The sequence below is a fragment of the Seriola aureovittata genome, chromosome 8 (assembly GCF_021018895.1).
Source record: "Seriola aureovittata isolate HTS-2021-v1 ecotype China chromosome 8, ASM2101889v1, whole genome shotgun sequence".
NCBI lineage: Eukaryota > Metazoa > Chordata > Actinopteri > Carangiformes > Carangidae > Seriola > Seriola aureovittata.
This window is the reverse complement of record NC_079371.1, coordinates 17,906,807-17,919,186: the sequence shown is the minus strand read 5'-3', so window position 1 is coordinate 17,919,186 and position 12,380 is coordinate 17,906,807. Positions and strand designations below refer to the sequence as shown.

The 12,380-nt window shown below is 38.3% G+C and overlaps 1 pseudogene; it reads left to right on the top strand.

Annotated features, from left to right (window-relative positions):
- Positions 1-10,332: 10,332 nt before the first annotated feature.
- Positions 10,333-11,989, top strand: LOC130173994 (L-threonyl-[L-threonyl-carrier protein] 4-chlorinase-like; annotated as a pseudogene).
- Positions 11,990-12,380: the final 391 nt, after the last annotated feature.

The window sequence follows — 12,380 nt, the reverse complement described above, 5'->3', positions numbered from 1 at the left end:
AACCATTCTGTGGAGAAAATCAGTGACTAACAAGTTTGTATAGTGCAGCACATTAGTCTGATATTAGCTTAATCACTTCAAGTAAATCATTTGGGAATGTCCGTAATCCTATTTTCATCAAAGGGACAAACATTCTTGTGTCCTTCAGTTGAAACAAGCAGGAAATTTGCAGAGTAAAAAGAAGTTAACAAGTAATGGCTGTGCATACATAACATAAAAGTTTTTCCCATAAAGGTGTTTTTCTTTTTCAAGTGAGTGCATTTGTACAGTACAGACAAAAAGGAGCATCTGTTTGAAATGAGGAGCAGTGTGGGAAAAGAGAGCTGTTTTCCTCATTCCAGTGTGTGATTCCTAAGTTAATATTTGGCAATAAGTCTGCAAAGGAGGAAATGGACACCTGTCTTGGAGACATCAGGCCTCTGTTTCACTCACTTGCCCAGTTTAGCACTGCATGACACAAGAGGAAACCAACAGGTCTTTGCCCTGTCTGGCCAGGCCTGAGTGTGTTGGCACCGCTGAAACCACAAAGAAGCACTTAAAAAAAGCCTTAATAAATCGTAATAACTTTCTAAAGAAGGATTAAGTTTATTATTAAAGTGAGCTGCAGGGTGTGTCAAAAATTGAAGCACAAAGTTTAAAGGCAGCTTTTCCAGAAAACACAAGCAGAACTGGCACTGTTCAAAGATCTTGACAAGTAATTTAGGTAATTTAAATGACTACTTTATTAGCTTGGCTCTTTTTTGACAGACGGCACCCAACTAATTGCATTAATGATTTAAGACACTGTTCTCTGTAATTCAACCTGACAGTTTACAACAAAACTGTGTACACGCTTGGTCAGTATCACTAAAGTGTTAAGCAATCCCAAATCCTGTCCATTTAATGCAATTGTATTTGTTTTTAGATGAAGCCAAAGAGTAATGAAGCCAAATACTTTTAAAATCAGAAATGTCCGACTGACTTCATACTTTTTACTTTTCTCTCAACTCTAGTGTGATTTTTGTTTATTGTAAGTGTGTATGGCTTGGGATCAATATCATGTTGGAAGACTCCTCTCCTCTTTTTGTTCAGTATTTGGGTATAGTGACATCTATAGGCAGAATGTCATCCCACTAAACCTTTTGCACTCATGCAGCGCAATATCAGCACACTCCTTCCTCCATGTTTCACAGTCAGCAGTGTGGTTGTCCTGGCCAGGTCCATGGCAAAACATGCTGGACCACATCTGACCCAAACAAATTTATTTTGGTTTCATCCAACCAAAGAGTGTGCTTCCAATATTCACCAGGCTTCTTTTCATTTCAGTTTTGTGTCATTTTCTGAGAAATGGTTTTCTTCTTAGACATATCCGTAGAGATTGACGTCATGCACTGTCCTTCACACAGTCTGATAAGTCACATCAGTGTGCACAGATAATTCTTGTGCAAAGTCAGAGGCATTTACACGTCTGTTTTTCAATGCAAGGCTGAACTGTGCATTTTGTCATTTGTCAAGGATGGCCACTGTGACTTCTGTTATTGCTTGTATGGCTCTTCCCATACCTCCTAACCACAGGTGCAACTGAGTTTCAACCTCATGTTCGGAAGCCTACTGATGCTCTGATACCCTTACACATCCTTATGAGGTTTCACAGTCTGGTTTCTTACTTCTATCTGGACATCACAGGTGTAATCACCAATGTTGCAGCGTGGTTGTACTTTGATCAAAGATCAAATACCCTACACTTTAACATAGAAATAATACAGTTCTTGTACAATGATCCAGCTTTGAATTTAAAGTTAAGTTCTGTGACGCATAACACATTAGGAATAGCAGGGGTTTAAGAGCATACTCATTATATATAGGAGCTGACATGATGACATTCAACTGACTGTAAAAAAGGTTCTGTGTATGAACTAAATAATGTGACGCACTTTGTTATTAATTGAATTTTGAACTGAACTTTACCAAATAATATTCTCTGCTGGAAAAAAGTAGCTAATATTTGTGTAAAAGCAGGAATTGATCGGCTGTATCCACAGCCTTTAGATAAACAAACCAGATCAGCACAATGTTCTCAGCTTCCACTGCAGTTTAAAATTAACAAAATTCCTGAGACTGTGTTGGGCTTAGTGTCCTGCCATGAAGCCTGATTTCAGCTAACACACTGCTAGACTATTCGGTCACTTCGACCACTTTTTTCATCCTCGGTAAGAGAATAAAATATGAATATGAACAGATTTCCACAAGGGTCCACAGGTTAAGTTACAACTACACAGTACACTGTGGGCTCTGAATTAACGGAGCAAAGAGCTTAAGAACAAATGTAAGAAGTTCTTCATGGGGCAAAACATTTTGGCCTAAGTTTTGTTCCTTATACAGCTGATAGGTCAGAGGTTAACTGTGGTTAATCTTTTTATTTATAATAGGAATACAGCACTGGATGAATATCCAAATATAAGATCTTAAGTCTCAAGTTATAGTCTTCAGACAGTCTTTCACAAGTACAAAGAACAATGACATCTCTGACTGATGTCACTGTGACTGATAAGGAAAAACCTCACAGTGATAGATACACTTTGATATTTGTGTAGTTTTATAGCCTACTTTAGGATAAGGAACAGTTGTCACTGAATAAATACATTATATAACGAAAGTGAAACACTGCAAATCAGGTAAATATCTTCAGTTGATCTGACCTAGAAAACACAATAGTTATTGTAGAACTGATATTGTTGTGGCTGATAATGAAATATACCTAAAGAATAATGCAAAGCAGATAAGCACTGAAAACATCACAGGAATTCTGAGTATTTAGACGATGGTAAAAAGTTTATTTATTTAGTGATAATTATGAGGGACTGCTGATATGATAATACACATTGTGATCCATTACTGGAAAGATTTTCCTGCACAGACACTTCCTGCATTGCAGTGTTTTATTATAAGGAAGGATTCCAAAAATGAAGACAAATGAGCTTGGGTGTAACACACTCAATAACATCGAAGAGTCTTCAACCACAATAGGCCCTAATTACAGGCAAATATTTTTCATACTCTGTCCACCCACAGCAACAGAACCACAATTCAATACTGCTACAATCTCAGGTGTCTAAAGACAAGAGCATCTATCCTCAGCTGTGACATATAAACAGATGGAGTTTCCGTGATGAACAGGTTGCTTTTGATGTTGAGGTTTACTATCAGGAAATGAATGATGGATGGTCAATTCTCTGTCATGGCTATTGATAACTCATCTTACACTTGAAAGAAGGTGAGAAATCACACACAACAATGACAATGACTGACATTTCAGCATTCAGAAAGAATTATGAATATGGGGAAACGTGCACTGAAGGTGGAAACATTCACTGCTGACACAATACCTTGTTGAGGAAACAAATCCTCATTGGCCCCATATTTGGGCTACAATATGTTATGGACATTAAATGTGTGGAGTTTGGTTTGTTTTCTGTTCATCAAGTAAAAAGAATCCTCATAAGTAATCATTTGACCATAGGGCGTTACATCTTCAGGTGTTGATTGTTTCACTTTTTCTTCAACGGCAAAAAAATAAAATTGTGTTTTCAGGAATAAGCAGAAGTAAGCAGAACTACACAGGAAGCGTACCTCTGCACAGACAACTGACTACCCTAGTCGCAATCTAAGTGTGTGTTGTTTGAATAACAGATATTTTGGTCCCAAAAGCTCATATCTGAAACAGTAATTGTGCAAAGCAACCCCAATGGACAGAGTTTGCGTGGATTTTAAATGTATTTTCATGTGTTCACAAATAAGGCCAGAGAGAGATGATCTCTCAGATATTAACTGGTTGTAGTTTGACGCTTCAGTGAGATTGTGGTCTGTATCTCTGAAGTACAGGAAGGTGATGGTCCCCACAGCAACACTCCTCTCCACTTGACCCTCTTCTATCTCGACCCTCAGAGGAGAAGAGACAAAAAAAAGCACAAATATTGAGCACTTCAGAGACACCTGAAAGGAATGGAGTGTATTTCTTATATTTAATGAATTCACTATTGTTTTTACCCCCATTTTTCATGATTTGATACAAAAGAGGTAAGATTTTTTTCTATACAATCAGAGGGCTTATTCTGGGTGTAAATTTGTGGTAGAGAGTGCTTCTTTGTCAAGATAATCCATCTACCTGACGTGTGTGTCATATCAAGTTGCTGATATTACTCAGCATTATCATTGTACAGGAGTGCCTTGGGCTGGTCACTATCAAAGTGAAAGGTACATCGAATCAGACTCACAACCGCAGACCACATGTAACCACACCAACCTTGGATCGTTCCTTCACATGCAACATCATTTGAGACCAGCCACCCAGACAGCTGATGCAACAGTTGGTTTGCACAATCAAAGAATTTCTGCACAAACTGTCAGAAACCTCTTTGAGAAGCTCATCTGTACGTTGTCGTCGTGACCAGGGTCGTGACCTGACTGCAGTTTATATTGTCATGCGGGCTAATGTCGACGTTGTGAACAGAGTGCCCCATACGGTGGTGATGGGGTTATGGTATGGGAGAGGACTTTTGAGGCTCTGTTAAAGTGACTGGGTTCCTGGTCACTTCTATGACCAAGGCCTTTGTTGCCCAGTTACTCAGTTTTGCCTGATGGCCAACTCTAGGAGGAGTCCTGGTGGCTCCAAACATCCTCCATTTTATAATTATTGAGGCCACTGTGCTCCTGGGAACTCAAAGCTTTAGAAATGGTTTTATACCTTTGCTCTGATCTATGCATAGCCACAGTTTTATGCGAGGTCTACAGAGACCTTCTTGATTTCATGACTTAGTTTTTGTCCTGACATGCAGTGTGAATTGTGGGACCTTATACACACAGGTGTGGGACTTTCTAAACTATAACCAATCAATTCATTTTGCCACAGGTGGACTCCAATCAAGTTACAGACACATCTCAAGAATAATTAAAGCAAAGAGGGTGCAAACAGGGCACAAATTCATACACTAATCATGACACAATTAAACTCAAATGTCTATAAGGATAAAATTAAGTGATAATATATCCAAATGGTCGACTTCCCTGTGAAATCACAATGTTCTGTAAAACACTTCTGGCCATAATTCAATGCTGTAACTCAGGAAGGGGAGATTGCAACCATATTTCCTGAAACTTGGTTGGTTGTCAGAGGCTTACAACCGCTAGGTGGAAATTCTAGTTTGAACTACAAACACTTTGGTCTCAAAAGCTGATATATGAAACAAAGTTGGCCAAATGGTTAGATTGAGATTTTTGGATGTATTTTCATGTGTTCACAATTAAGGCCAGAGAGTTCCTCACATATTGACTAATTCAAGATTGACACTTCAGTGAGATTGTGGTCTGTATCTCTGAAGTACAGGAAGGTGATGGTCCCCACAGCAACACTCCTCTCCACTGGACCCTCTGCTATCTCGACCCTCAGAGGAGAAGAGACTGCAGAAACATTGAGCACTTCAGAGACACCTGAAAGGAATGGAGTGTATTCCTGATATTTAATTAAATACTTAATACCATTTTTCATGATTTGATATAAAAGAGGTAAGATTTTTTTCTATACAATCAGAGGGCTTATTCTGGGTGTAAATTTGTGGTAGAGAGCGCTTCTTTGTCAAGATAATCCATCTACCTGACGTGTGTGTCATATCAAGATGCTGATATTACTCAGCATTATCATTGTACAGGAGTGCCTTGGGCTGGTCACTATCAAAGTGAAAGGTACATCGAATCAGACTCACAACCGCAGACCACATGTAACCACACCAACCTTGGATCATTCCTTCACATGCAACATCGTTTGAGACCAGCCACCCAGACAGCTGATGCAACAGTTGGTTTGCACAATCAAAGAATTTCTGCACAAACTGTCAAAAACCTCTTTGAGAAGCTCATTTGCACGTTGTCGCCGTGACCAGGGTCGTGACCTGACTGCAGTTTATTGTCGTAACCCACTTCAATGGGCAAATGCTAATTTTTGATGGCGTCTGGCACTTCACAGATGAATCTCAGTTTTCACTGTACCAGGTAGATGGCAGACACCATGTATATTGTCATGCGGGCTAATATCGACGTTGTGAACAGAGTGCCCCATACGGTGGTTATGGGGTTAAGTATGGGAGAGGACTTTTGAGGCTCTGTTAAAGTGACTGGGTTCCTGGTCACTTCTATGACCAAGGCCTTTGTTGCCCAGTTACTCAGTTTTGCCTGATGGCCAACTCTAGGAGGAGTCCTGGTGGCTCCAAACATCTTCCATTTTATAATTATTGAGGCCACTGTGCTCCTGGGAACCCAAGCTTTAGAAATGGTTTTATACCTTTGCTCTGATCTATGCATAGCCACAATTTTATTGCGAGGTCTACAGAGACCTTCTTGATTTCATGACTTAGTTTTTGTCCTGACATGCAGTGTGAATTGTGGGACCTTATACACACAGGTGTGGGATTTTCTAAACTATAACCAATCAATTCAATTTGCCACAGGTGGACTCCAATCAAGTTACAGACACATCTTAAAGATAGGAGTACTACAGCACAGGGTCTGATTACTTTTGGAAATATCAGATTTCAGTTTTTTATTTTTAATAAATTAGCAAAAAAAATTTAAAAACAAAAAAACAAACATGTTTTCACTTTGTCATTAATTGTTATTGAGTGTAGATTGATGAAAAAAAATGATTTTATTCATTCAAAATTAAATTCACATCACAGAAAAGTGTGCAAGAAGTGAAGGGATCAGAAGAATTTCTGAAGCCACTGTACGCAACATGTTGTAGACCAAATGGTTGTTTTGAGTTATTCATTGCCCTGAATTCTCACCCACACAGGAAGCGTCAGTGCAGGAAAATCCTTCCAGTAATGGATCACATATCAGCAGGCCCTCATAATTATCACAAAATAAACAAACATTTTCAACAATAATATCAGTCTTATGATAACTGTTGTGTTTTCTATATAGGATAAGATCAGTTGAAGGTGTTGACCTTACAGTACAAAACTTTCTTAGGTGTTTCCTTATCAGTCACAGTGACATCATTCAGAGATGTCATTGTTCTTTGTACTTGTGAATGACTCGCTGAAGATTTGCCTGTGTTGTTTTGTTAATCATATGGGGAAAGATGCTGAAGGTAAAACAGCGCTGATGGTCAACCACAGCAATGACTTAGGATCTTTCCATATGATATTGGTCCAGTGCCGTATTCCCATTATAAATAAGCTTTTTTGAGGGGGCAAGTTTAAGTCTCTCTGACCTATCAGCTGCATAAGGAACAAAACTGAGGGGGAGTTTAAGCCTCTAAAAATTAGATGTACTTTTTAAAGTAAAACTTGGGCCAAAATGTTTTGCCCCATGAAGAACTTTACACATTTATTCTTAAGCTTTTTGCTCTGTTAATTCAGAGCCCACAGTGTACTGTATAGTTGTAACTTAACCTGTGGACCCTTGTGGAAATCTACTATTTATATTTGGTGTCTTACCAAGGATGAAAGAAGTGATCAAAGTGACTGAAATAGTCTAGTCTAAATTACTTTAATTAGACAGCTGAACTTATTTTTGGATCACTCATCTGTGTTAGCTGAAGGCTGTGCATCACAATAGCCAATCAATTCCTGCTTTTACAAAAAAATTAGCTACTTTTTTCCAGCAGAGCATATTAGTTAATGAGTATTTTTCAGCTATTGCTACACCTTTATATTTTTAATAGGTCATTGTCCTCATCAATTGAGAACTTAATAAACAATTAAATCATTTGTGTATGCCAAAGGGTGCCACACTTCCCTTCTTCACATCATTTTAACTTGTTAAAATGCTAACTATTTGTATTGCAGTTTGTTGAATATTTGATTATATTAAAATAAAGTATGATAAAATATATAAAACAAAAGTAAAGAAAAATAATTAATTTAAATAAAAGATGAAAGACTTAAACATTCATTTATATGAATAAATAAAAATAGATAAAGTAGAAACTGAAAAGTTATAAGTAAATAATTCAAATAAATAATAAGCAATGAAATATATATATAATGGCCTCAGCATTTACCTTATATCATATGTAGCAGTGTGAACAAAATAAAATGAATGTCAGATACAAATCCTACCTGTAGTTCGTTGCACAATTTGACTATTATAATAGTTTTGATCTCAACTGTTATGCTCAGATGTAGCAGATAGTAATAACTGTTAACATTCAGAGACTTTTTATGTTTCATTTGAACTAAACTTAAACAACATTTGTGTTTTAAATAAACCTTTCAGTGTCCAGGTGTGAAGTCATCTCTTAATGTTAATTTTTAATTGTCAACTATCATAAACTTCATAAAGAACAATGCTGATCAATCCCCATTTAGATTCATATTGTAAGTAACCTAAGGTGGTCAACGCCACCCCCCCCACACACACATCCCCAATCTCACCACACTCTGCAAGACCACTGCAGAGCCTGTTCTGACAAGGTGTACTGACCTCTGACTGAAAGACCCAGCAGCAGGTGGTGAGAGAGGTAGAATAGATCGTTGCTGCCCCCTGCTTTCCATTCGGGACACTTAAAACAAGTAAAATAAAATGCTGCACCAGCAGGCCCATCAACATTATCAAAGATCGATCTCACTCCTCCAATAGACTGTTCATCCCACTAGCATCTAGAAAAAGGTTGAGCAGAATCTGGACCAGAACCACACAACAGTCTACCCTCTTTTCTCACAGGCAGTCGAACTCTTCAACTCTCTTTTGCCAAGCACTGCTCACTCAAAGGTCTAACAACCCTCCCGCTTTACTCTCACATACATTCAAAAATAAGACACACGGTGGTGTATCACAAAAATTTGGCCTATGTACATATGCAGTCTTGGTTGCAGCCTTCCCATTCACTGTCACACCTGTACATAATACCTGAGAAGTAAACACTTGCATATCCAGTGGTTATCAGAACAATCAGTTCTGTAGTGTTTATAAACAGTCAAAGAAAGTCTGTACAACCTGAAATCTCAGGCCTCTTTTCTTTTGTCAAGGGAACCAGGGTGATAACTTCCATGTTGGCCTACAAAATGATATCATTCCTGTGGCACTCTTAAAGGACACACACCATAAGTTCTTATTATAGCTGTTACAAATACTCGAATTACATTAGCGCAATGACCAATGGAGAACATCCAACTCTCGGCCATCTGACCAATGGTCTAACATTAATTCTCCGTCATACAGCATTCAACTGACAAACACTCAGTCAGTCATTCAGCCAGTGACATTTGCTTTCATAGGGCTGGCCTGAATGTTGTGGTCTTGCCAATAAGTAGACCATCTAGTTCAGCAAGTTCTGTAGCTTGATGTCTGTCCCTAGTTATCCGTTAAATTAAAAACAGGTTGTAAACTTATTGAGTTGATATGATGCACGCACATATTCAAACATGGTATAACATGAGAATGACTTTTGGCAAAGATAACAAGTTTCTTTACATGTGTAGGTGGACAATAAAGATGAGAACTGAACAGTAGATTTAAATAATAATAACTATTTTATTATATGAACAACAATACATTTTATTCTTCATCTCATTTTACATTAATGTTTTAATATGTTTCTATGTTCATTTTATGGGTTTTTAAAGTGAAGTACTTGGTGCATGTAATTTCTTTGTTGCAAAGCACTTGGAGAATGAACTTCTTGCTATGAAAATAAAAATAAAGATTATTATTATTATTATTATTATTAATATTAATATTATTATTAATAGTAGTTGTAGTAGTAGTAGTATTATAAAAGAAGAAGAAGAAGAAAATGGCTGGAATGTTTTCCATTAAATTGACAGAAGACCAATAGGGTTTAACCTCTGTTAACTCAACCATATTCATATACACTGGATAGAAGGTTGTGATTGGGTAAGTGCATCTGACAGAACAATGAGGTATTGTGATCTAAAAAGTATTTGTCATATCAGTATGGATTTCTTTGTTGCAACATGGAATTTGTTTTGCCTTCCCTAGAAGTTCAAATCAAACCGGAAAGGCCACGTAAGTCAAATGCTTTAATGGGAGAGGTTTTTTCCTGCGAATCTTCTGCAATGTATATATATAGCACAGATCGGCAGTATCCAGAGTTCAGACTCACAGAGAAAACAAGAGAAAACTGGACAGCAGACAGGTATGGAGGCAAGATAATGCTCACTGTAGTTAATTTAAAGGGATATAATTATTTTGCACTGTGAAATTTCTCTTGTGAGTTTCTCTCATCAGTCTCATTAAACAGCTGAAGTTCAGACTGTCTCAAAAACTAGATGGAAAATAAGATTATTCTCCTTGCTTGCACTAAATAATTGCCACATTTCAAGTTTATTTTCTCTCCCTCTGTCTCCATTCCTGACCACCATAGTCTCTATCCCATAAATTTTGGAAGCAGAAAAGCCTGGGGCATCAGCAGTCTAATGGAGATGACTACATCCACAGCTAAATCAGAGATCCAAGAGATCTACAACCAGCAGGGCTTTCTCTCAACACTGCCTGTATTGGACGAGATGGAGCTGAAGGAGGCCAGGCATGCCTTTTCTGAACTGGAGAGGGAATTCGGTAAGTACCACCAGAAGATACAGGAGGATGATGACGAAGAGGGCAGGAATGACAAAGGACAAGTTAGTCTGAGAAACGAGGAGTGCAGAAAAAAGTAACTTGGATAAAATGAATGTGGTTTTTTGCTCAGTATAGACAGTGAGTCTAATTCATGTCTGAACAGAAAATCTGTATACATCAGCTTTTTGTTACGCTTAAAAATGAATATAATGAGGCGTATTATGAGAGAGATTATGGACACATTACATGTGTGTATCCTCAGGTGAAGAATACACCCAGTACAGCCTCCACAATGTTCACCTTCAGCATCCGTAGGTGATGGGTTTGGCCAAACACCCTCAAATCCTGCGAGTGGTCAGAGCCATCCTGGGCCCCGACGTCATCCTGCTGGACTCCCGCTTCATCTGCAAATACCCAGTACTCAAACCAGCCAACATCATGGAGAACGAAGAAGGTGAAACCAAACCTGATGGGAGTATTGGAGAGAATGAACTTCCATACGTGGCCTGGCGTCAGGATATGAGGTAGATTTTAGATACTGAAAAAAACACTGGAAGGTTTTGTTTTTGCGTCACTTTGTTTTCTAACTGCAATTGTTGCATTCACAGGTACTGGGGTATTGCTGGCGGCCCTGTTCTCTCTGTGTGGCTCGCTTTCGATGACTCACTGAAAGAGAACGGAGCCCTTCGGGTCATCCCAGGTACCTCAGCTGCTCATTTATGCTTCTCTTGCACATTTATCCCTTTAGCAACTGTCCTGGTGAAACGTTAAAGAAAAGTGTTACCTTATTTTCCATCATGTGTGGAATAACAAAACTAGATTTACTTCATGAAATCAACAACGTGTTTCAACGAGTTGAGCTTTTTGTTCTTTGTGTGCCTGTAGGCAGCCACTGCTCTGGCATGTTGCCTCATCGTCAAGCCATCCGCCCTGGAAACATGCTGTCAGTCAACCAGGAAATCCCAGAGGAGCTGGTGCAGGCTGATGAAGCTGTGTTTTGCCCTCTCTTGGCTGGGCAGATGTCTGTGAGTTCAATTGTTTGTTTAAGTTCACAGGGTTACAAATAAGTTAGATATACACATTAAGTATAATACAAGCTGTATGATTTCTGATTTTGATTTTCTTTTTATAAGATCCATGATAGACTCCTTGTCCATGCCAGTGATGCCAACACATCCCAGAGGAGGAGCTGTGGGTTTGTGATGCGATATGTTCCCACCTGTGCTTACCCCATACAGGTGAGACAAACATAAGAATACATTAATTCCTGTATTTCTGCAGGTAATCATTTTATAGTCTCTGACTTGTGTAAGTTATTGATCCTGACTCTTTCTGTTCCTGATAGGATGCTGATCGTCCCAGGAAATTTCATGCCACAATTTTGGCCTGTGGAACAGATCAGTACAATCATTTCTCAGGCAAAAGTCTGTGAAAACATCCTGGATTTGTTCTACATGCAACAATTACTTCCACATTTTACAGGAATGCATCTATGAAAATCTATACTTATTTACAAAATATAATAATTGACATCATCATTTTCTGCCACACGCGTGCGCACAATCATTGACAAATCTCAGGGAATCTGGTTTCCACTTCACCTAAATTTTGCAGTCGTTGTTGTTGTTGCAAATGTATAAAATACAGAACAGTAAAATCAAGCTTAATTACTGTAATCATTCATGACGTGATTTGTATTGTATATGTGTATACATGATGTGTATTAAAACAGTCAAAATCTAGCACAATGTGTGACAACAACTCAATCTTTCCTCTTCTGGTCTTTAATCAGTTATGGATACTTATGGGGAAAATGTTTTACG